Source organism: Erinaceus europaeus, chromosome 17, assembly GCF_950295315.1.
Source record: "Erinaceus europaeus chromosome 17, mEriEur2.1, whole genome shotgun sequence".
NCBI lineage: Eukaryota > Metazoa > Chordata > Mammalia > Eulipotyphla > Erinaceidae > Erinaceus > Erinaceus europaeus.
Window position 1 is genome coordinate 53,304,553 of NC_080178.1, and position 26,642 is coordinate 53,331,194.

The window sequence follows — 26,642 nt, forward strand, 5'->3', positions numbered from 1 at the left end:
GAGCTGATCAGTGCTCTGGTAAGAAAGAAAAAAATAAGAGTGTGATAATAAAATAAAAATTTAAGTCTTCCATCTCTACTTCTCATCAGCAAGGCAGTCACTTTGCAACTAAGTGGGTTACTGTCAGTGAGAGACACATAATAGGGATAAAGTATTGTTTCCCAGGACTGCTAATACAGTTTATACAAAAGTGCTTGTAACTATACAGCATAGCACATGTTATGTGTTATTACAATTATAACGAGTACCTATGATGTCATTGCAGTTGTCCTGATGATAAAAATGATCTTTTATGCTTCTTTTTACTGGGTAGTTAGATGTATAGATGAATTGATAGAAAGATTAGACATACAGAAAGTCATATTCATAGTTAGGGAGACAACATCGTGGCTTTGCAAAAGATTTTCATGCTTGATGATCTGAAGTCCCAGGTTTAGTCCTGAGCACCACCATAAGCCAGAGCTGAGCAGCACTCTAATCTTTCTGTATCTCTATTTTTCTCTCCCATTAAAATAAAATAAAATATTAAAAAAGAGGTCCTATTTATGAACATTCCCTGTTACATAACAAATTACAAAAACTTTTCTTCATCATCTGTGTTCAGGTGAAAGCGAAACTATCAGCCATGCAAGTTAGACTGTGACTGTGGTATGCAGTATATCAGCAATTTCAGAATATGGTACAAAACTTTTAAAAAAATTTTTATGAGAGGGATAGGGGAGAGAGAAAGAACCAGACATCACTGGTACATGTGCTACCGGGGATCGAACTCAAGACCTAACGCTTGAGAGTCCAACACTTTACCTAGTAGGCTAAATCCCATACCACTGGTACAGAACATTTTAACAAGTATCAAGTTATGACTAATTACAAGATAAATTATTAGTTAGAACTATAATTTACAGAGGATGGGCTGTGTTGCATCTGGTTGTGCACATGTTACAATGTGTAAGGACCTGGATTCAAGTCCATGGTCCCCACCTGCAGGGGGAAAGGTTTACAAGTGCTGAAGCTGTGTTGCAGGTTTTTCTCTCTCCCTCTCTATTTCTTTCTTCCATGTCCACTTCTCTTAGTCTCTATTCAATAATAAAAAATATTTTACAAAATGAATTAGAGGGTGGGAGTAAATAGCAAAATGGTTATGCAAAGAGACTCTCATGCCTGATGCTCCAGAGTCCCAGGTTCAGTCCCGCACACCACCATAATCCAGAACTGAGTACTGCTCTGGTAAAAAAAAAAAAAAAAAAAGAAAAAGAATTGTAATTTACAGATATAGAAATTGAGAGATGGAGAGATAGCATAATAGTTATGCAGAGACTCTCTTCCGTGAGGTTTTAAAATTCCAGTTTCTGTTCCCCATACACAAGCCAGAACTGTGTTAAATAAAATAAAAAACAAAAACACAAAAAACTTGAAAGGCAGACATGACAAATGAGCAGCAGAGAAAGGAAGAAAAACTTTACTCTTCTTAGATTTTAAGTTGAGTTAGAATCTGTGACTCCTCCAGACACAACCTATGTAATAGGATAACATCTGTGCAAATCATATATCTAAATGCAGGTTTATATTCAAAATGATAACTTAAGGGAACTCATGGAACTCAAAGCGTCTGACACCAAATAACTCAAGTTTGTAAATAGGCAAAACCACTGACCAGATATTCCTCCAAAGAAGATCTACAACAGGATTGTGGGAAAAGTTGAGTACTTACCAGAGAAATGCAAGCCAAAACCTCAGTACCTGCTAGAGTAGATATTATTCAAACAGAAATGAGTGCTGAGAGGAGAAGAAATCAGAGGCCCTGGGTGTACTGTTGATGGGTAGGTAAAGTGGAGCAGTCCCTGTGGAAAACAGACTAGATGTTGCTCACAAAAGGAAAAGTAGAACTACTTCCAAATAAACTCATGTCTAGGCCCTTGAAGATGTCCTTGTACACCCTTGTTCACTGCATAGTTAGCATGAACTTGTCTTGAAAATGATAAAATGTAAGTAACCCCATGCTAACAGAGCTGCCAAGTCCCAGACCCCTAGACTGGAACCCAGAGGCCAGATCACAAAACCCTTCACTGGTGTGTCTAGTGCAGACTGTCTTTGGACTGGTGCTCCACTGCTCCAGTTAATGCAAACCGGTGGTTTCTACCTAGTGCACATTCTCTAATAGAAATGCAGATGACGACAGCCCTGTAGATGCAAATTCATTTTTTCTTCTTTATTGGGGGGAATCAATGCTCTACAGTCAAAAGCAAACACAACAGTTTGTACATGCATAACACCTCCCACTCCTCCACACAACACTACATCCCCCAATAGGCCCTCTATCATCCTGTCCCAAGACCTGAACTCCCTCTCCCACTCATTAACTCCAGAGTCTTACTTTGCTGCATTATACCACCTGCAGTTGGGGTTCAACTTAGTGCTTTCTCTTCTGATCTTGTTTTTCAACTTCTGCCTGTGAATGAGGTCATCTCATATACATCCTTCTGTTTCTGACTTATTTCACTTAACATGATTTCTTTAAGCTCCATCCAAGATGGGCTGAAAATGATTACGTCACCATTTTTACTCTCCTTATTTACCTTTCTCATTTCTTTATTGATTTTCTGCCTAGATAATCTTTCAAGTGAATAGAGTGGTATGTTTAAGTTCCCTATTATGACTGTGTTACTAGCTGTTAATATATTGCTGTAGCTCTTGCAGTAGATATTTGATATATTTAAATAGCCTCTCCTTGGTTGCATAAATGTTGATCATCATTAAGTCCTCTTGATTGATCCTCTGAGCACTAAGTAATGTCCATCCCTATCTTTTTAAATTTTATTTATTTTAAGGTCTATTGTGTCAGATATACACATAGCTGTTCCTGTCCTTTTTTGTGTGGTCCATTGGCTCATACGATAGTTTTCCATCCTTTCACTTTGAGTCTGTGTTTGTCTTGCTGAGATAGGTGGGATTCCTACAGACAACATAGGACTTTTTTTTTCTTTCTGATCCATGTTTCTACTTTGCCCCTTTTAATACGTGAATTCATGCCATTGACATTTATTTATTTATTTACTATTGGATAGAGACAGAAATGGAGAGGGAAGGGGGAGATAGAGAGGGAGAGAGACACCTGAAGCCCTGCTTTACCACTTGTGAATCTTCCCCCTGCAGGTGGGGACCAGGCGCTTGAACCCAGGTTCTTGTGCACTGTAACGTGAGTGCTTAAATAGGTGTGGCACTGCCTGGTTCCCTCATTGATGTTTATTGTTATCATAGATTGAAGATATTTTATCATCATTATTGTAGATATTTAGAATGTTCTGTTATATGGCATATTTAAGGTGATCTGACTGTTTATACAACTTTCAGAATTTCTTTCAGAGCAGGTTTGGTGATAGTTGATTCTTTCAACTGCTGCTTGTCTTAGAAGGTTGTTATGCCTCCATCTATTCTGAATGAGAGTCTAACAGTAATCTTGGATGAAAGCCTTTCTGATTGAGCACTAGATAGATATCTTGCCATTCTCTTCTGGCCTTTAGTGTTTGTGTGGAGAAATTTGCTGCCGATCTTATGGGTTTTCCTCTGTAAGTGACTCTTTGTTTTTCTCCTGCAGCCTTTGGGATCCTTTCTTGTTGAGTTATGTTGGTTTCCTGTAGATATCATATTGTTGGGTTGTGTTTTTGGAACCATCTTCCTTCTCTGTGCCTTTTAATAGGTGAATTCTGACCATTGACATCTATTGATATCATAGATTGAATATATTTTAGCATCATTATAGATTTTTAGTGTGTTCTGATATATGACATAATTATGGTGTTCTGACTGTTTATAGGAGACCTTTCAGAACTTCTTTCAGGGAAGGCTTGGTGATAGTTGATTCTTTCAACTGTTGCTTGTCTGAGAAGGTTTTGATGCCTCCATCTAGTCTGAATGACAGTCTAGCAGGATACAGTAGTCTTGGCTGAAAGCCTTTCTCATTGAGCACTAGATAGATATCTTGCTGTTCTCTTCTGGCCTGTAGTGTTTGTGTGGAGATGTCTGCTGCTAATCTTATGGGTTTTCCTCTGTAGGTGACTCTTTGTTTTTCTCTTGCTACCTTCAGGATCCTTTCATTATCCTTATCCCTTTCCATTCTAAATATGAAGTGTCGAGGTGTCTTTAAGTCTGGGTTAATTCTGTTTGGGAACCTCTGGGCTTCTTGAACCTTTATGTTTTTGATGTTATTTAGACTAGAGAAGTTCTCTCTCTCTTTTTTTTTTCCTCCAGGGTTATTGCTGGGACTTGGTCCTTGCACTACAAATCCATTGCTCCTGGATGTTTTTATTCCCCCTTTTTTCCCCTTGTGTAAGGATCCCGGTTTGAGCTGCCAGCTCCCCACCTGCAGGGTATTCACTTCACAGGCAGTGAAGCAGGTCTGCAGGTGTCTTTCTCTCCCCCTCTGTCTTTCCCTCTTCTCTCCATTTCTCTCTGTCTTTTCTAACAACAATGACATCAATAACAACAATAATAACTACAGCAATATAAAAAAAAGGCAACAAAGGGAATATATATTTAAAAAATTTTTAAAAAGCTTTAAATCAAAACCATAAACATACGGGACATCATTTATTTTTTTAAGTTGTTTTTAAATATGTATTCCCATTGTTGCCCTTGTTTTTTTCATTGTTATGGTTATTAATATCATCTTTGTTTGGATAGAACAGACTGAAATGGAGAGATGAGGGGAAGACAGAGGGAGAGAGAAACATAGACACCTGTAGACTTGCTTCACGGCTTGTGAGCGACTCCCCTGAAGGTGGGGAGCTGGGGGCTTGAACCGGGCTCCTTACATAGGTCCTTGTGCTTTGTGCTGCATGTGCTTAATCTGCTGCGCTACCTCCATACTCCCACAGGGCATCTTTCGAACAAAATCCCCTGCAGTCCTTCCATATAGGTGCCAACATTTACAAGATTTTTCTTTCTTTTTTTTATTTTCCCTTTTGTTGCACTTGTTTTATTGTTGTTGTAGTTATTATTGTTGTTGTTATTAATGTCGTCATTAGGACAGAGAGAAATAGAGAGAGGAACAGAAGACAGAGAGGGAGAGAGAAAGATATAGACATCTACAGACCTGCTTCATTGCTTGTGAAGCGACTCCCCTGCAGATGGGGAGCCAGGGTCTCGAACCGGGATCCTTACTCCTACCCTTGCGCTTTGCACCACTTGCACTTAATTACTGCGGCGCTATCACCGAAATCCGGGTTTTTTCTTTTTTAATGGTCATTACTGTTCACAGTAGACAATAAGAAGAAGAGATTAAGAAAAAGCCATTAAGAAAAAAGCCATTAAGAAAAATAATAAAGAAAAAAAGGGAAAAGAATAGAGAGATGTGTTGCTCTATAGATGTCAAGGATGGGGACCAGGCAGTGGTGCATTTGGCAGAGTACAATAGTTAAAATACACAAGGACCCATTTCAAGCCTTTGGTCCACACACACACATATCTGTCTGCAGGGGGAAAGCTTCAGAAAAGGTGAAGCATTGTTGCAAGTGGCTCTTTCTCTCTTCGTCTCTGTCTTCTCTCTCAATTTCTTTCTTCCCCTACTCAATAAATAAATAATAAAAAAATTAAAAGATGTCAAGAACATGTTCTATAAACAAAGACAAGTAGCCAGAGTTGCGAATTGTGGGTTCTGTCACAGTCACCTACATTGGTAACATTCACATCAAGATGTATTGGTGGAGACTCAACCCTATGGGGCATGTGGATGATTTATAAAAGGAAAAGATAATAACAGTAAAAAGAATCTCCAGACTGCTTCCCACAGGAGTTGTACCAATTTTCATTCCCTCCAGCTGTATAGAAGGCTTTCCCTCTCCCCATCCCCTTGCCAGCAGTTGGTGTTTCTGTCCTTTCTGATGTCTAACATTTTCACAGCTGGCATCTCTTTGTTGTTCTTGCTTGCATTTCTCTGATAATCAGTGACTGGACATTTATTCATGTGTCTATTGTCCCTGGAGATCTCTACCTATCACAAGGATATAAGAAATGGTACTCAGATGTCAATAACTGTCCTATAAACCATTATTTCTCCCAGGAAAATTGCTTGGGGCGGGGGATGGTCTGCAGAGCTGGCTCAGAGGCAGAGCACATGCATGAGCCCCTGAGTTTGATTCCTCCGCATCTTATTTCTGAAAAATACATCAGAAACTTCTGCCTTCAAACAGTGAAATGTCTCATCTCAATGCTGGAGGCATGCAGCCTGGGATCAAGGTATTGGCAGGGTCATGTGCTTTCTAAAAAATATGCCAGGGGTTGGGGGGGGGTGGAGTCCTGTCTTGCCTCTGTAGCTTCTGAACTTCACAAGCAAGCCTATTCCCTCCTTAGTTTGTGGATTCTGCTGCATTCACCCAGTCTCCCACCACCACCACATGCCAGTCTCTCCCTGTGTGTCCCTCTCTTCCCCTCTTCTCTGGAGACAAACAACAGACTAGATGACAGGTGCTCTTACCTTGAATGTGTCAGGAAAAAAAACCCAGTTTCCAAGTAATTTCACTGGGATTAGGGTTTCCAAATGCCTATTAGCTGGATCCAGTCCCCCAGGGAGTTAGCAGGAAATACCTGGCTATGGTATCACTCTCTAGCAAAAGTAACCCTCCTCCACCCTCATTTATGGACTGCTAGGTCATGCCCCTGGTCCCATGTCATCCTCATTTTGAGGTGACTCTGATCATATGTCCAGAGGCTCTATTCACTGAAAAAACGAAAAACAAAAAAGTAAGATGTAGACCTGTACACTTGTGTGTATGTGAGTGTCCTGGATCCAACAAGCTCACAAGTGCCCTGTGGAGGGTGATGGTAGGGTAGGCTCTGGGGTGGCACCGGTGAGTAGACAGGTATTTTCTGGTCCCACAGAATAGACAGTCTAGTGGGAGGAGGTTTGCACTCAAGATGTGGCTTCCTAAATAACAACCTCTAGCCAGACCTGAGGACAGAGCCTGGTTATGTGCATGCCTGTGCTCTGGAGTCCTCTGGTGACTGTGGCTGTGTCTCTCCTAGTGGGCTATTCACCACCATTCATGACAAGGGCCACATTGCCACCATACTCAACTCATGGCCTGAGGATGACATTAAGGTAGGGATCTTCTCTTCTGTACTATTGCTCTGTGCTGGACTGGGTCCTCTCAGCCTGGACCAGAAAGAAAGCCACCACAGCACCAAAGGGAAGAGTCAGCACACACCTGTCAGGCCTGACTCACCCACCTGTCAGCTATGCACAGGAAGGCCTGACAGAGGGAGAGTGAGTCAGAACAAGGCCTCCAGGTGTCATGGGGGCTGAGGATTTGAACCCAGATCCTGGTGCAGGGTAGCCTTGGTTTCTCTGAAGGATGATGGCAGATGGGTTTCCTCCACTGAGCCTGCAGCAACCACCAACCCTTAAAGGGGAGTCGAGGGGACAGGGGCCCACATTGGCTCAGGCAGGTTGGCATCCAGAGGAGGACCACTGCAGGAGCACTCCCCCTGTCTTGCTTGCTGTGGTGGTGACAGATGGGGAACACATCCTTGGCCTGGGGGACCTGGGCTGCTACGGCATGGGCATCCGAGTGGGCAAGCTGGTGCTTTACATGGCATGCAGGGTCATCATCCCATGCCAGTGCCTGCCTATGATGCTGAATGTAGACCACCTACTGCCAGCGTGCCACTAGGGCTCCAGTGCCTCATGGCTGAGGCTTCGCTGTGACCTGGGAGAGAGTGCTGGGGCTTTGCTAAGCCACTGCACCCTGGTCTAGACCTTGGAGACTATGGCCGCATCCAGGGAGATGAGTACTACATGACTGCATGTATCTGTGACTGTTCAAGGACTCAGGGTCGAGCCTCTGGACACCACATGGGAGCACCTACAAGAGGGAAGCTTCCTGAGCAATGGATCAGTGCCATGGTGTGTCTCCTCTTTCTATCTCTCTCACTCTTAATCTCTCTCTGTCTCTTAACATCTATCATATATATATATATATATATATATATATATATATATATATATATATCATGTAGGCATTGAGCCCTATCAAGAACACTGGTGGCAAAAAAAAAATGGAATGAAACATGTAAAGGGCATTCTAAATAATGCAGCCAGCTAGTACAAGAGCACCTTTGTGAGCCACAGTTTCAGCTTCTGTCCACAGAGAAAGCTAACAAAGACCTGGGGCAGATACAGTAAATGTTTAAAGCACTAATATATGGGGTCATATGGTGGCATGGCCAGTAGATCATACAGGTGATCATGCTCAAGGACCCATGTTCAAGCCCACAGTCCTCCTGCAACAGGAAGCAGGAAGCTGCATGAGCAGTGAAGCCATATGACAGATTCCTCTCCTCTCTGTCTCGAAAGACCAGATATCCTTGGTATCTACACTTGCAGGGAATGATGAAGTGTGAGCAATGGGTTCCCTTTCTGGTGGCCATGAAGACCTACAGGATGTGGGAGGAGCTTCTAGCAGACACTGACAAGGATGTCCTGGGGTGGAAGTACCCAGGAGGGTCCAGAGTAGAGCCCTCAACTATGGGGACTGGATAGCTGTCCCCAGGGCCAACATGGGCCTGTGACTGCAGGCAGGGGACACTACAGGGACAGGAGTCTCTGGGGAGCAGCTCTGCTCACTACCAACCCAGTGGCTGGGCATGCTGCACCTGCTGCCCCCTGCCTTTCCCTCTTGCCCTGTCAGGGCTGCCACCATGCTGAGACAGAGCAGGCCAAGTAAAGCAGTCCTGGTGTTGGGGTTGGGAGGTGGAGGTGGGGGCCTGGGTCCTTCATCATTGGGCTGACTCTCTACAGAACTTTAGAGGAAATGCATGGCTCTGATTCAGGGGATTACTGCTGTTCTGTTTGGGACCTGGAACGTCCCAGCGACCACCAAAAAGGGGGTTGTAACAGGAGAGTCCTTGCTGGAGGCCAGCAACTCCCCACCAGGCTGGGTAGAGGGAAGCCCATCAGGTCCTCCCTGGTTTTGCCCTGGTGGTACCTGCCAGGGAATCCATGGGGGGAGGGTGGGGGTTGCACACCAGGTCCCATCACCTTTATGCCTCCCACTGTCCACTTGTGGCTTCCATTAAGTGGCCCAAACTCTGCCTCACTGTGACACAGGGCTGACAGTGAACCCACAGTGACAGCTGGCCAGTCATGATGGCAGGCCTCCAACAAGCCCACCTTTCTATAATAAATAATTCAACTGGAGGCTGGCCCACTAATCAGCCCTCCTGACCCATTTGGTCTGAAGGTTTTGTCAGGTGACCAAGAATCTGGGGGTTAGCAACTTGAGGAGACATTGCAGTGGTTCTACAAAAAGGCTTTTACTCCTGAGGCTCTGAGGTACGGGTACAGTCCCCAGCACAACCAAAACTCAGAACTGAACAGTACTTTGTTTAAAAAAATAAATGGGTAAATAATGCAATCCCTCTAGAATATACATATATGAAATACACACACACACACACACATATATATATGTATGGGTGGTGATGCACCTGGTTAAGTGTGTGTATTATCATGCACAAGGACCCAAGTTCAAGCCTCCGGTCTGTGCTATATGCAAGAGGAAAGCTTCATAAGTGATGAAGCAGTGCTGTAGGTTCTATCTCCCCCTGTCTTTCAGTTTCTCTCTGCTCTATCAGATAAGATAAAGTAAATAAGTAAATGTTAGAAAGAAATGCAAACTACATGGTCCGGGAGATCACGCAGTGTTAAAGCTTTGGACTCTCAAGCATGAGGTCCCGAGTTTGATCCCCGTCAGCACATGTGCCAGAGTGATGTTTGGTCATTTCTCTCTCCTTCTTTCTCATAAATAAATACAATCTTTTAAAAAATATAAACTATATATATGAAATATATATACATATTCAAAAGAAACAGGGTTAGGGTGGGGGCTTTGAGGGAGACAGGCAAAATAGCTCATTCAGATAGTGCTCTCCTTTCTCCTGTGCACAACCCAGGTTTGAGCACAGCCCCCCACCACACTGGAGGAGCTATGGTCTCTTTAACTCCCATTCTCTCTCTCTCTCTCTTTCTTTCTCTCTCAGAAGTACACAGAGTACTGTCTGTGACTCAGCTGCAGCAACACTGCCTAGGTTTCCCACAGCCACATGCCTTCCTTCTCTCTTGCAGGGGAGGAGCCATCTGAGCCCTGAGAAAGAGACTTTCGCCCAGGATAATGCTGAGATGGGCTCCTTGGAGGAGGTGGTGTGGTGGGAGAAGCCCACAACCATCATAGGTAGGAGTGTCGGCCAGGCTTGATGGGTTTGATAGGCTGAGCCCCTCGGGTTGCAGGAGTGGCCCCAATTCAGCTTGATGTGCAGTGTCTACATCAACTCAGAATCCTTGTTCTCACAGCCCTGTGTGTGTTCAGTGGAAGCCACCCCATCATTTGCTTGTCTGTGGAGACCAGTGCCTGCCTGCTATCTCATGATTGTGTGGTCTGGTGGGTGGTGGCGAAATGGACCTGACAGAAAAAGTCGGGCCATGAATATTATCAACAAGGGCTTTATTTGTGTGCTCCTGAGGCAAGGTTCTCAGGTCCAAGTGGGCCGGGGGTGGGGGTGGGCATGAAGTCGCAGCCAGGGTCAAGGAGGGAGATTCTTATAGCTGAGGAGAAAAAGAAACTTAGGTGAGAGTTCAGTGGGTATTTTCCATGATGTTAAGTGTGGTGAGTCTGTGATTTAGGAAACTGCTAGCCTCCAGCAGGCATTCCAGGGATGGGCTAGTATTGCTGGGTAACACATTCTTATGACTGAGTGTATTTAGCCACAAGCGCCTTCAATGGTCAGGCACTCCCAGATTTATCATTCTGACCTTTTTGGTCATATAGGGTGCCAAGGTCATTCTGGCTGCTTCCTGCTAAACAGGGGCAATATGGGGGTGGGGTTAAAGGTAATAATAGGTCTTCTGGGGCCCAACATGCAGAAGAATGTAAGAGTGTAGGAGAAGCTGGTTGACAGATACTCAGCATAGCTCTTGAATGCAGGTCATAATGGACCTAATAAAGCAGGGAGCAAAAAGAAAAAGCAAAGAAATTAGGATTAGAGTGGTATCTCCACAGAATCTTTTCATCCTCTAGATCCTTCTTTTGTTTTTCCTCTCTGTGGTGTGGGGGGTGGCGGGGGAGGACAGATAGGGAATCCAAAGTTAGACTGAGTGCTTCCTCCCCAGCTGTCCTGGTATCAGGGCTGTGAGGTTGAGGGTGGACAGGGGATGGGGACTGCGGGGAGAGAGGGTGGCCTAATTGGAGGGGGTTTGATGGGGTGGTGTGGGGTGGACTGGTGGATGTAGGGGTTTAGGCGAGCACACCACAACCAGTCTTAGGCTGGATGTCTTGTCCCCAGCTGGCCTGAGTGTGGACTGGGAAGGTGGAAGGATGGTGATTGGGGTGGGGGATGTTGAATGGGATAGAGTGCTTTGGGGTACTAAATGGGGTAGAGGCAGTTCAATTAATCCCCAGTAGGGGGTGGTATTTGGGGTTGTTTAGTGGGGTGCCTCCTCTTCAGTTGGGTGCCTCCTCCCTCAAGCCCCCCAGTCCACTCTCAACCCTCTAGCCCCTAATACCAGGACAATTGGGGAGGAGGCACAGGCAATAGTGAGAGGCCTTCCTCAAAACTATGAAAAGGAGACAAGGACAGTGACACCCCCCCCCCCAGTACCTGTTCCCCTTGCCCCCAGCCTGCCCTTCTCCTCTCACTCACTGTCACAAATGATGGGCCCTACATGGGAGAGGGGGAGAAAATGCCTTCCACTAAAATCAAAACATCTTCTCTAGAAGAGATTATATCCTAGTGGGAAATATAGCATGACAGTTCTGCAAAAGACTTGCATGTCTGAGGCTCTGAGATCCCAAGTTCAATCCTCTGTGTCATCATCAGCCAGAGTGAAGGAGGAGTAGAGAGAGAGGAAGAAGAGTAGAAGAGCAAGGAGGAACATGAGGAGTTATCCATGGGTTACCCACAATAACAATTTATTAACTAGTCATTTAGAATACTTGGGGGCTGTTGATATAGCATAGAGGTTTTGCAAATGATTTTTGTTTCCTTATATGTTCCAGTTTGATCCCCAACTCCACTATAAGCCTGAGGTGAGCACTGGGCAGAAAAATTAAGTTTGGCATATTGAGGCTTTGATAGCATCTGAAGGGATAGGCTCCATCTGTTTTGTCAAGTTTTTCACATTCTCAGTCAGGCACATGTTAACTTTCCCCATTGACAAATGAACATAAGACAAAAGATCATCAGCCTTTCCCAGGCTAGCTGTCAGCCTTCATGGCCTGGGGCTAGAGGCTCTGCTCCTGGGTGGTGAGTAGAGAGAGAGGGCTGAGGAGAGGGGACAGGCACCCTCTGGGTGGATGGTCTGGGCCTGTTCCCTGCTGGGTGTCTCACTTTGTATAGCACCCATTACCCATGACTCCATTCCTAACTGACTGCCCATTTACCCATGATTCTTCAGCTCCCCTCTTAACTGAACACTCAGGAAGCCTGGGATGGAAAGTCACTCTCTCTGCTTCAAACTTATTATTTCCAAAGAGAAATGCCCACACTCTATTCCTCACCCTCCACAATAGGAAAACAAAGCTTCCTAGAGTAGAGGCAGACCAAAACACAGTTGGTAGACATTTAGCAGGCAGCACAGCTATCCCACACTAAACCCAGATTTCTGTCCTCTATAGAGTTCCCTTGGCAATCCCCACTCGTTTGCATGAAGCTCTATAGATCCCCAGATCAGAGTGGAGGAAATGGGGAGAGGAGGCAACTTGCAGCCCCAGAAGGCAATTACTTGTCAAAGGCCTTGGCATCTTCATCTCGCTGATGCTTCAGCACAACATCTTTATCCCATTCTTTTCTCAGGTGTTGATTGATGGTGTTCCTTCGATCCTCTTCTGCACATCTTTCTGCTAAATGCCTGGAGGGAAGGCAAGAGTCTGACTCCATCCACTGCCACCATCTCCCCTCAAGTCCTCTCTCCTTTGGATTCAGTGGGAAATCTAGTTTTGCTCTCACTATTTTGAATAAGAGGTAAAGTTGGAGGCCAGGTGGTGGTGCACCTAGTTGAAGGCACACATTACAGTGTGCAAGGACCCAGGTTCAAGCCTCTGGTCCTCAGTTTCAGGAGGGAAGTGAAGCAGGTTTCTCTCTGCCTCTCTCCCTATCTCTATCCAAAATAAATAAAAATTTTCACCAAAACAAAAAAAGGGAAAGAAAAAGTCAATGCCATGAGCCCACACAGTGAACCCTACTTCTCAGATAATTGAAGGGACCAGGACTGCTTACTTTCAGCCAAAACCCTCTTCTGGTCAATGAATTCCCACACAAAGCTGCTCGTTTCCATTAACTGATCTAAAACCTCATCTCATGAGGGGGTGAGTGACAAGGGACAGCCTAAGAGGGTGACTGGGGAGAGTGAGATGAGAAGCAGGGTGGGGTGAGCTAGGGCCAGTCATGAACTCTCCATGTGTCCACCCATGTTTCTAGTAAGGTGTCAAGTGGGAGCGGGCAGGAAAGGGAGGTGAAGGAGGAGAGGTTTATGGTGGGGAAGGAGGGCCCAGGCCCCTTACTGTTCTTGGTTTTTCTGTAGCATGTGTTGGTCTTATTGCTGACTTCTAATGTGGCTCCGGCTAATTTTTCTTTTGTCTCCTGCACTGGCTTCCATTTGTTCTTTCATACAGTCTATGCTTCACTGCTGCTTTCTTGTTCTTCCCAAAGATGGTGAAGTGCCCATGGGCTCATAGATGGACTGTCTGTAAAGTCTGTGTTTCAGCTGGAACAGAGAGAGCCAGAGTGAAGGCTACAGCTTTGGGGTATACTGACAGAGGTCGTCTTTCTTTTTTTTCTTCCCTATGGTGTGTGTGTGTATATGTGTGTGTGTGTATGTGTGCGTGTGTGTGTGTGCAGTCAAAGCCCAGGGTCACAGGTGTGCAATCCCAGAATCTCCCACTAAGCTCTACCCCAGGCCAAAACCCTACATGGTGAACAAAGGCAATACAGTGGGCTACCTATATGTCCAGAGAGTTGTCGGGTTAACTAGATAATTGTTTGAAAAGAGGACTATTTAGGCAGAGAAAAAAAAGAAGCCATAGTGACTAAAAACATGAAAGTGTTGGTCAAGCATGTTCACTACCACCTCAAATGAGGCTTCTTGAACTTTCTGAACCTATAGCTCACCTGAGGTTCTTCCTCATGTGGAGAGCTCAGTTCTGGGTCTATGGGGAGTGGCCACCCAGAGGAAATGTCACTCTTGCAAAGCCCACTGGCATCCCTTCAATCTGCCCTCCAGAGAATAGGTTCAAATAGTTCCAAATAGGGTTATATGCAACAGAGAGGCAGAAACAACTCTTACATAAAAGTGGCATTCTGGTTCTTGTGTGCTTTCATAACTTCTGCAACGCTGAATTTACAGACTGCTTTCTTTTTTATAAAAATATGTTATTTATTTATTTTTGTCAATGACAAAGAGAGAAAGGAACAGAAATCACTCTGGTACATGTGCTGCCAGGGATTAAACTCAGGACCTTATGGTTGAGAATCAGTGCTTTATCCACTATGCCACCTCCTGGACCTCTAGTCTGCTCTCTTCATGAACCTCTCTTTTTCAGCATTTAGTCTCAACTTTGCAAGGAAAAAGACAATAAATAAAAAACATGCTGGAAATGTAATTCTGTTTGTGTGGGCTACTAATATTCTTATCTTTCTCTCTACAAAGACTATGTTTTATGGGAGTCCAAACTTGCCCCGACCAGACCTTCAACCTTCTGTACCACATAATGACCTTGGGTCCATACTCCCGGAGGGATAAAGAATAGGAAAGCTTTCAAGGGAGGGGATGGGATATGGAGTTCTGGTGGTGAGAACTGTGCAAAGTTGTATCCCTCTTAGTATGTTTTTTGTCAGTGTTTTCTTTGTATAAATATAAGTTAAAAAATAAAAATAAATAATAAAGTCTTTTGCAGATCCACTATGCTGTCCCCCCAGCTGTGAATATGATTTTCCATGTCTAATCTTCCTAGTAATTCATCTATACATCTAACCACCCAGTAAAAGTAGCATATCATAATTTTGATTATTAGGAAAACTGCAATGACATCATAGGTACTTGTTATAATTATAATATTACACAACATGTGCTATGCTGTATAGTTATAAGCACTTATGTATAAATCATATTAGCAGTCCTGGAAAACAATCCTTTTTTAAAATTTATTTTTTATGTAAGAAAGGATTAATTAACAAAACCATATGGTAAGAGGGGTACAACTCCACACAATTCCCACCACCCAATCTCCATATCCCATCCCCTTCCCTGACAGCTTTCCCATTCTCTATCCCTCTGGGATCATGGACCCAGGGTCATTGTGGGTTGCAGAAGGTAGAAGGTCTGGGTTCTCTAATTGCTTCCCCGCTGTACATGGGCGTTGACTGGTCAGTCCACACTCCCAGTCTGCCTCTATCTTTCCCTAGTAGGGTGGGTCTCTGGGGAACCAGAGCTCCAGGACACATTGGTGGGGTCTTCAATCCAGGGAAGCCTGGCCAGCATCCTGATAGCATCTGGAACCTGGTGACTGAAAAGAGAGTTAACATATGAAGCCAAACAAATTGTTGAGCAATCATGGACCCAAAGGTTGGAATAGTGGAGAGGAAGTGTTAGGGTGTTACTCACTGCAAACTCTAGTGTGCTTCTGCTTTCAGCTAAAACTAGTGTGTTTTAACAAGAGTTATTTAAAAAATATTTATTGTAGAGAGAAAAGAGCACCAGAGTATGGTCACTCTGGCACACGCTGTTGCTGGAGGTCAACCTTGGGGACACTGTGCTTCTGAGCCCAGATTTTTATCTATTGTGCCACCTCCCAGGTTACAACAAATTACACTGCAAAAATATTTGATTTGGGGGCCATGCAGTGGTGCACCTTGGTTAAGTGCTCACATTACAGTGCTCAAGGCACCAGGTTCAGAGCCCCTCGTCCCAACCTGCAGGAGGAAAGTTTCACGAGTTATGACACAGGCTGCAGGTGTCTCTGTTTCATTCCCTCTTTATTTTTCTTTTTTTGCCCCCAAGATTATTGCTGGGGCTCAGTGCCCATACTATAAATCCACTAGTCCTGGAGGCTATTTTTTCCCCTTTGTTGCCCTTGTTGTTTATCATTGTCATTTTTATTATTATTGTTGCTGTCATTGTTGTTGGATTAGACAGAGAGAAATCAAGAAAGGAGGGGAAGACAGAGAAGGGGAGAAAAAGATGGACACCTGCAGATCTGCTTCACCGATTGTGAAGCAACTCCCCTGCAGATGGGTGTCGGGGGCTGCAAACCAGGATTATTATGTGCTTTGCACCATGTGCACTTAACTCACTGTACTACTACGAACACCCCTCTTTCCCTCTTTATCCCCACCTTCCCTTTCAATTTCTCTGTCTGAATACAATAATATATAAATAAAAGGTTGAAAAGGATTTGTAAAATTATTTAATTGATTTCTTAATACAAGGTAATGGTGTGGTGGGGAGATCCAGAGCATCCTATTGTTTCTGAGTGACGTTTCAGTGTCTCAGCAGATTATGTTCAAAATACAAATAGTAGAGTTGTCTTCACAAACTATTGAGTTCAGTTTAGCTACCACATTGCCATCATCATCATCATCATCATCATCATCATCATCATCATCATCATCATCATTTCCATGACCAAGAGCTTTCACTGACTTTACCCTGCTCTGGAAGTTCACCATATACTCTTAGGGTTGCAGCTTCCTCTCCACTGTGCATATGGCATCAGCTTTGTTACCCCAGTGGTCTGGAGCACCAACCAGTGTAACATGTGAGGTGTTTCTCCAGATCCTCTGATATGACATCTCTTTATACCATCAAAATGCATTGCTTTCTAATCATACACTTCTTAACAAGTAATTTCCTACGCACACTCTTGACTGTCCTCTGCAATCATCAGTTCTCTCTCTTACTTCTTTGCCTCTTTGTTTTTATTCTTGTGCATGGGATTGGCAGTCACTTCACAGTCTGCCTACATCCTTCCTGATTATGGCAGTGAAACGGCCACTGCTTTCAGACATGACTACAAGTCTCTTCATCTTTTTTTCTTTTCTGAGACTTTAAATAAAATTTAAGTATTCATAATAATCTTAAGATGACTAACCAGTTGCCCAGATGAAGTGAATTTCCTGGAGTTACAAATGCAATGAGCTTTTGGGTGGGAAAAGATGAAAGTAGTGAAGTAGCAGGGCCCATATTGAAGAACCATGCATTCTCAGACAGAATTTCTAATTTTCTTTTCCTATAAACCACTTGAAGTCTCTGAACACCAAAGGGCCTAGAACTGAAGGTGATTTTGTCTGGCAGAGACAAAATTATGATTTCCAAAGTAAATACCCCATATAATGTATTACTTTTTTGTTATCAAATTCTGTTGCTAATCAGACTTCTTATCCTCAAGTGTGGATACTGAATCAGCTTAAATGAATATATGTCACTGTCTCTTGGTAGATGGGCTACCCTGTTTCATGAACTGTCAGTTCTAAAATGACAAAGGGAAAACCAACTTTTTTTTCTTGTTTATAAAATGACAACGGGAAAATCAATTTTTTTCTTGTTGTAGTTATTTTTGTTGTTATTGATGTTGTCATTGTTACATAGGACAGAGAGAAATGGATAGAGGTGGGGAAGACAGGGAGAGAAAGACAGACATCTGCAGACCTGCTTCACTGATTGTGAAGCCACTCCCCTGCAGGTGGGGAACCTGGGGCTTGAATCTGGATCCTAACAGGGTCCATGTGCTTAGTGCCACGTATGTTTAACCCTCTGTGCTACTGCCCGACTCCTGCTACTTTGTTTTTATATTTAATAATGAGTTTTGCAAACATTTCTTTATTTTTATTGTTGTTGTTATTGATGCCGTTGTTGCTGGATAGGACAGAGAGAAATGGAGAGAGGAGGAGAAGACAGAGAGGGGAAGAGAAAGATAAACTCCTGCAGATCTGCTTCACCGCTTGTGAAACGACTGCCCTGCTGGTCGGGAGCCAGGGGCTCGAATCGGGATCCTAACACTGGTCCTTGAGCTTTGCGCCAGTGCGCTTAAGCCACTGCACTACCACCCGACCCCCGTAACATTTCTTTTTTCTCCTTTTTATTTATTTATTTATTCCCTTTTGTTGCCCTTGTTTTTTTGTTGTAGTTATTATTGTTGTTGTCGTCGTTGTTGGATAGGACAGAGAGAAATGGAGAGAGGAGGGGAAGACAGAGAGGAGAGAAAGATAGACACCTGCAGACCTGCTTCACAGCCTGTGAAGCGACTCCCCTGCAGGTGGGAAGCCGGGGTTCGAACCGGGATCCTTATGCCGGTCCTTGTGCTTTGCGCCACCTGCGCTTAACCCGCTGCGCTACAGCCCGACTCCCTCTCCTTTGTTTTTTTAAGTCTTGTGAAATGCCATTGTGGCCTGGTAACCTGACAAGATGGAAGATGATATAGATAACATTAAACCCAATGAATCTAAATAAATTAAATAATAATTAAATACAGTGTGACTATCCTTGCGTGATTTGTTTACAGTCGGTATGACATTTGGTACATGAGGTTTTATGGATTTCTGAAAAAAGGTAGCAAAATTTACATATGAAATTACAAAATTATGATTATTGTTTTCTCTTCTGCACATCTTTTGTTGTTTCATGTAAGAACTTACTCAGTGCTTTGCGTGTTTCTCTTTTTTTTCCACCTTAGATGCTATTCTACCTTTGTGACTTCACTCACCATCTGTACTGCTATTATGAATGAATTGATAGCTGCCAGTGGTGGCAGTTTGGTGTATATTTTCCATAACATCTGTTACTAAGATTTAATATTGGAGGCTAGGGTATTAATCCATCTGTGTACCATTACCAGAAAAACTTGAAAGAATCAGTATATAAGGCAAAGACAAAAATAGCAGCCATCTGAAATTCTTAAAACATTTGATATTAGGATGAAGTATTGAAAGAGTTTTCTATAGCTTTGGGTATACTGTTAAAGCAGAAGAAACTATTAGCTGGTGCAAGTTGTAAAGTCATTGCCAAATGATTTGCAAAATACCCTAATTTTCAAAGTTCAAGTAGCATCTGTGTATATCCTGATTTTTCCTAAGATGCATACACACTGATGGTGAAGTTTGTTTTATAAATTATGCACAATAAGAGATTAATAGCAATAACAAAGGGATAGTTGCAATATTATTGTAATAAAAGCTGTGTTTCTCTGCCACCAAATAGCATGTAATTTCTTATCAAAATTGGCCATGGGGTAACAATTACTGGAATGGAAAAGTTCAGATGAGATTTCAAGTCCATTTACAATGGTTCTCGCACCCATTTACAAATCAGAAGTAAAAAACGCAATAGAATGATAATATACTCATTTTCAAGAGGTGACTTTTCTAAAGTTAGAAAGGTGTCTTTGGACAACTTGACTACTCAGTGGCCTTATTTTGATAATTTGATGTTTTTAAAAATAGGTTTATACAGATGCTTGCATTGGGCAATTGGGTTGGCAGACTCTGTGTTTGGGATTTAGAAGCTGAAGATCCTCACAAAGCTAAGTAAGTATTTAGAAATTCATAATTTATACCCTTTTCTCTAAAATGTTTTATCACTTTAGAGATTCTTATATCATTTCAGAGTTATTTTGATGCACCTATTTAGTTTTTACCAAAGCACTGCTCAGCTCTGGCTTATGGTGGTGCTATGGTTTGGACACTGGGGCCTGGAGCCTCAGGCATGAAAATCTTTCAGATAACCACTATGCTGTCTCCCCAGCCCTACTTTTTTGTTTTTTTAATCGCTTTTCAGGAGTATAGTGAAGGAAACTTAGTTCTCTATGTAAGTTACACAGTACATCTTAAATTTAAAATATGCTTAACACTGTATTCTGTTTGCATAGGGGATCAAACCAATGAAACAGAAGGGGTCTTAGAAGCAGAATCTTGAAGCATACCAACAAACATCAGCACTAATAAGTCATACTGAGAGTCTGTGCCTTTTATGTGATAGAAAAGCACTTTGCATCTGTGGTCTTCTTTCCAAATCCAAGATCCCAATCTTTCTATAGAAAAAACTACATATATATATATATATATATATATATATATATATATATATATATGACAAATGCAAATGAACATTCTACAAAGAAGTTGACCAAGACTCATCAAATCCACCAAGTAATCAAAAACAAGGTAAGCCTAAGAAGCTGTCGATCAAAAAGACATTGAGGAAACATAACAACTAAACATCACATAGCCTGATTTGGACCCTAGGACATAAATTAAGCATTATGTACAAAAAAATGTTTTTAATTGCCACCAGGTTTATCACTGAAGCCTGCATTACAAATCCACTTCTCCTGCCTGTGTTGTATTTTAAAATAGAGACATAGAGTAATTCAGAGAGAAGGGGAAGAGAGAGAGCAACAGACACCTGCATTGGTGTATTGCACCAATGTAAAAGACTCTAGGGTTGGAGGGGTGTTCAGGTCCTGGAACATGATGGCAGAGGACTTAGTGGGGGTTGAATTGTTACTTCGAAAATTGGGAAATGTTATGCATGTACAAACTATTGTATTTTACTGTCAACTGTAAACCATTAATCCCCCAATAAAGAAAAATTTTTTTAAAAGTGAAAAAAAAATATGGTCATTTTGCACAGAAGTCTTTGTGTGAAGTCTGTTTTGTTTTGAATGCCTTCTACATGAGGTAGAACATTGTTCACTGTCTCATTCACAGTTTTAAGTGAGTTAGATGTAAATGAATGAAACATGACAGCATTCTGCATGAATAGTATAACCTGTTGTCATGTTTTCTCCCTAGATGTACAACATTGTCTCATCATAAATGTGGTGCTGCTATCTGTCAAACCAGCTTTAGCAGAGACAGCAACATTCTCATAGCCATTTTTTGTGTCAATGGCAGTATTTGCCGATGGGACCAACTTCGACAAAATACCTTTTCCTAATCAAAATTAGGGTGTGTTTTCTGAGTACAGGAGAACTAATGTATCTTGCTATTAAGGGCACTTAGAGCCATTAAAGTTGTCTGTCAGCATTCAATCAAGGTGAGCTGAATGTAGTGATGTTTACACAGTTCACATTCTTTGTACTGTCTCCTGCTCAGACTCTACTGCTTTTAATAAAATTTTATTTTTGTAAAATTGTGTTGCTTCATTGTGATGTAAAGAACGGTTGAAAGCAATAAATGTATGCCTTACCTTTTTGTAATGATCTTTATTTTTGTAGTTCTTTTTCCTGGAAAAGAAATGCAATGTAGTAAAGTATAAGCTCCATATAGGACATAAATTGTGCTTCTGCCAGGCCAAATAAAGGTTGGATTATTTACTTCTAAACAAAACAAAACAAAAATGAGATTCTGCTGCCGCCATGTGTTGACCTTGGATAAGTATCTTAGAATTTGTTCCAGTTTCCTTATGTATGGAACAGGGATAATCAGCTTCATAGGGTTATTGTATCAATCCAGTCAGTTAACACATGTAAAGTACCTGGAATGCAGCCTACACTAAACCGTAAATACATTTTTAAGTTTATTAAAAATTTTAGTTTTAAAATGTTGTCAGCATGGCTGCACTACTCTGACCTGGCTTTCAAATAGACTCATCACCAAAGTTTCCTCCAATGCAGAGGGAGCTGGGCTTGAACCTAGGTTGCAGGCATGTCAGAGCATCCCAGTATTAATCTATTTTATTTATTTACTTATTTATTTTAACCAGAGAACTGATCAGCTCTGACTTTTGGTAGTATGGGTGATTGAACCTGGGACTTTGGAGCCTGAGGCATCACCATTATGATCTTTGCATAACCATTATGCTATCTCCCCCCACCCACACCACACTATTAAAGTGAGATATTTTAATGGCCTGCAAATTATATATATATATGTATATATAATTTTTATTAGTGTTCCCTGAGGAGTAAACTCTGGCTGTGAGCATACTGAGCAAACTCCCAAGCCTATTTTTTCTTTCCATTTATCTAGAGAGACAACTAGCACCATGCCACCATTCATGGAGCTCTCCCCCCACTCCTCCCATTCTCTTATGCTCTCTGGTACTCCTGTTTCATACCTGGTTTGAACCAAGGTATGAAACCCAGGTATTGAAGCCAGGTTTGAAAGGTCAGGTGATTACAAAATACAAAGACTGATTTTTTGACAAGTTTGTTTTAGGTTTATGGCCCTTATTTATATAACAACGACCATGATAATACATCCTCTTGCACATTTATTTTTTCCTTCTTGAAAATTGTAATTAGTAGTGGTTTACAAAATTGAATGCACCCTCCCACCTCCCAAAGAAAATCACTATAGGTGACTGTCACTCACCTATAGTGGCAGAGCTTGGCACATACCCTGGAAGTACTGGTCCTCAGGGCAGGTTGCTAGTTGTGAGGGAGATCAGAGGTCATACGCTGGGTGGCATAACCTTTTTAAAAAAGGCCGTTGTGCATCTGAGAGGTGATGTTGGACTCTCATGCAAGAAGTTTTGAGTTCAAACCTTGGCATCTCATGCCAGAGTGATGCTCTGGTTCTCTCTCTGTCTCCGTCTCCTCCTCCATAACCTCTGTCTTACTAATGAAAAAATAATTTTGGTCAGAAAAAGTACAGAAATGGAGTTCATTTCCGTTTAACATCCTCCAAGAATAATGCTTCTTTTAAAGTAATGATATGAAATCATGAGTATATGTTATGTGTGAGCATGTGTATTCATAGCCTCTGGTATACTGTCAGGATCTGTTGAACAATTTATACATTTTTTTCATTTATTTTTTAAGGGAAGATACCAGTATTTTAGGAACTTTTATGCAAGGAGACTCAGTAATACAGTGTCTGCTTTTTTTTCTTTCTTTTGCTTTATTTTAGTTTTCTTATATTTTATAGGACAGAGAGAAATTCTGAGGGGGGAAGAAAGACACCTGCTAATATTACTGCCTTACTACTCCTGAAGCTTCCCCCCTCCTCCACCCCCTGCAGTTGGGGGCTGAGATCTTGAACCTGGGTCCTTGTGCATGGTCATGTGTAATCCAAGTGTGCCACCACCCTGCTCTTGATGTGTACATTTTTTAAAAGATTTTTAAAAACATTTATTCATTTTCCCTTTTTGTTGCCCTTGTTGTTTTTATTGTTGTAGTTATTATTGTTGTTGTTATTGGTGTCATCATTTGGATAGAACAGAGAGAAATGGAGAGAGGAGTGGGAGACAGAGAGAGGGAGAGAAGTTAGACACCTGCAGACCTGCTTCACCGCTTGTGAAGCGACTCCCCTGCCAGTGGGGAGCCGGGGGCTTGAACCTGGATCCTTATACCAGTCCTTGTGCTGTGCGCCATGTACACTTAACCCGCTGCACTACCCCTGACTCCCAATGTGTACATTTCTTAACCTGCACTGAAAGTGTTAGTTGTCATGGGCCAAGAAGCTCTGTTGATAGATATGCAGTTGGTAGCAGGTTCTGAATCTATTGTGACTTTCAGTTTGACTGAGAAGATTATTTGTAACACTTGGATTCTGAAAAGGAATTTTATGATGATTTTCTTTTCCAGTTAACAGTAGTTAAACTCTGGTAAAGCTCATTGTCTATGATACTCCCACAGCTCAAAGTTTGATGAAATTGCATTTTTATTTTTACATCTGCACTCACTTCTTTACTATTTCATATCTTTATTTGTTGGATAGAGACAGACATTGAGAGGGAAGGGGGAGTTAGAGAAGAGAGGAAAGGAACATCTGCAGCAGTAGCATCAGCAGCACTGCTTCATCACTCATGATGCTTCCCTACCTGCAGCAGCTAGGGATCAGAGGCTTAAACCCAGGTCCTTCTGCACTGTTATATGCACTCTACTGGTGTGTCACCACCTAGTTCCTGAATTACATTTTCAGACTGAAAATAGACTGGAATAGTCAGACTGGAATAGTCTGGGAATGATGATTCAAAACTAGGATGAGGGCCAGGCGCTAGCACACCGGGTTAAGCGCACATAGTGTGAAGCACAAGGACCTGCACAATGATCCCAGTTCAGTTCCCTGCAGGGGGGGGGGGGCTCATTTTGCAAGCCGTGAACCAGGTCTGCAGATGTCTGTTTTTCTCTCCTCCTCTCTAACTTCCCCTCCTCTCAATTTTTCTCTGTCCTGTCTAACAGCAGTCATAACAAGAATAACAGCAGCGACAATGGACAAAAGATGGCCACCAGGAGCAGTCAATTTGTAGTGTCAGCACTGAGCCCCAGCTATAACCCTGGAGGCAAAAATAAAAACAAGCAAACAAAAACTGGGAAGGTGTCTGCTTTACTATATGATCCTCTCAGATTCAAGATCTGAGAGAAAGGAGGAAAACAGCTAGAATTCTATGCACTACTACACAGGGGCCTAACAGCCCCCAGATTCTAGCAGAGCTAAGGGAGCAGAAAGTTGGTCTTTGTTCCCACAGAGCATGGTGGTATTGATTCCAAAAGTTTTTGTTGAAAAAGGATAGGGGAGTAGTACCACTGTTATCCTATGGTTTTATCAGTGTTTGCTTTTATAAATAAAACAATTAAAAAAAAAACACACAAAGCTGTCTGTCTTTCTGCTAACTGCAGAAAGATACAGGTTTTCTTAAAAAGGTTTTAAATGAAAAAATATATTAGTTTGGAAGAGAAAAGGATAATCTATTCAACTTATTCTTCTCAAGGTATCCCCCCCCAAAATAAGTTGATAACCATTGTATAAAGGAGAGAGGAGACCTCAAAGACAGGGTGACTGCACACAGGGGCAGGGAAAATGGGGGAAAAAAAGACTGCAACTTGCTCCTAGGGACAGGAGAAAATTAAAAAAGGCTGGAATTCATCAGTGTTTCATTAGTCATATCCTTCATCTTCCTCTCTTTCCTCCCCCTCATTATCATCTTCTCCTTCATCCTCATCTCCTTCTTCATATCTTCTTTTTTAAAAAAAATATTATCTATTTATTGATTGGATAGAGACAGTCAGAAATCAAGAGGGAAGGGAGGGATAGAGAGGGTGAGAGACAGAGAGACAGCTGCAGTACTACTTCACCACTTGAGAAGCTTTCCCCCCTGCAGGTGGGGACTGGGGGCTTGAACCCACGTCCTTGCACATTGTAACATGTGAGCTCAACCATGTGCATCACCACCAGGCCCCCACTTCTTCATATCTTCTAATCCTTCTTCCTCTTCATCATCATCATCTTCCCCCTCTCCTTATTCATCATCCATATCAGGAACCAAGTAGTACTGTAGTGTATTTGGCCAGATACTATCTTTAATGACCTCTCCTAACTCACCTGCGACTGCACCAAAATGGTCAGTAAACCAGGTGAAGAAGCTCTCTGGTTCCTCATGCTGTCTCTTTCTGTTGGTTTGATTTTGTGTTTGACTTGAACATTTGATCAAATCCTTTCCAGATTTCCATTTGATTTCAGTGGATCCTTCAAAAGAAGGATCACCACTCTCATTCAGATAAAATTCTTTGGAGAGAACTTCATTTTCAAAGTAAGGGTTTTCAACAAAATAAAAGTCAATTCTGTTACCTGATTTATTATCTTCAAATTCTGTTACTTCAACTCTTGTCAAGTAATGCAGTGCCTCTTCATCCTCTTCTCCAAGCAGTGTAGACACTTGTGGGTGGTTGACAAATGTTAATCCTAAATTTGGGATATTGACCATCAATTCCGATCTCTTCTGAAAAAATGGCTGGCAGAGTTTGTTATATTTCTGTTCTACCTTCAAAATCGTCACTCCCCAGAAAGCAGCTTGATAAAAAAGCAACAGGAAGCAATGGAATATATCCATGAAGTACAGAATGAAATAGACTTAATGAACAAGCCAGCTAGGAGGTTTCTAGAATTTTCTATCTCACCTTAACTCTAATCCCTGAGATTCTCAACTAAGACTCTTTGCTGACTCTCTACTACTTAAAAGAGTCAAAGTTCAGGTGTCTGCTGGGTAAGGAGGATGGCCTAGGTAGGTAAAAGTAATGCATCAAGTGAGCTGAATGTACCATGTTCCATTATATATATATCCTGAGTTGTAGTTTTAAACTGAGCTATGCGGAATAGAAAATAGTAGGGTCCTCATGTCTGTGGCTCATGTGACTTTGTTTAAAGTATATGGAGAAATCCAATTTTTTTTTTTTAAGTGCTAGAGATACCTAGAAGTTGTCAGACAACCTTTTGAGGACTGGTCCTTCGATTTAGAGATTTTCTTTGTTATCTTAAGTTGCTATTTATGCAATCTTCTTTCATTCTCTCCTATCCCCCCTATTTCTCTCTCTCTCTCCCTCTCTCGCTATCTTTCCCCCTCTATGCCAAAGACTAAACCTGACACCTCAAAGCATCAGACACAAAAAAGAATTTTGCCTAACCACTTATGCTATTTCTCTGGTCCATTTTGCATTATATTAAGCACTTAGCACTGTTGGTGTAGAGTAAGAATGTGTTATACGTTCCTATCTTATTTTTCTCTCTTCAGTATATCTATATGGCCTCTAAAGCCTCAAAGGAAACGATTGAAAGTAAACCAACTCTCTCTCTTAATTCTGCAGTCAACTTTCTACCTAGACCTCTGGAAAACCCATCCCAGCCTCTGGAAATATTGCACCCGTAGCATTACTTATCAC

General features: G+C 42.2%; 2 pseudogenes; one reads left to right on the top strand and one right to left on the bottom strand.

Annotated features, from left to right (window-relative positions):
- Positions 1-26,642, top strand: part of LOC132533795 (NADP-dependent malic enzyme, mitochondrial-like) — a 321,330-nt pseudogene that overhangs the window by 5,560 nt on the left and 289,128 nt on the right.
- LOC132533964 (protein SET-like) overlaps positions 24,824-26,642 on the bottom strand; it is a 74,347-nt pseudogene continuing 72,528 nt past the window's right edge.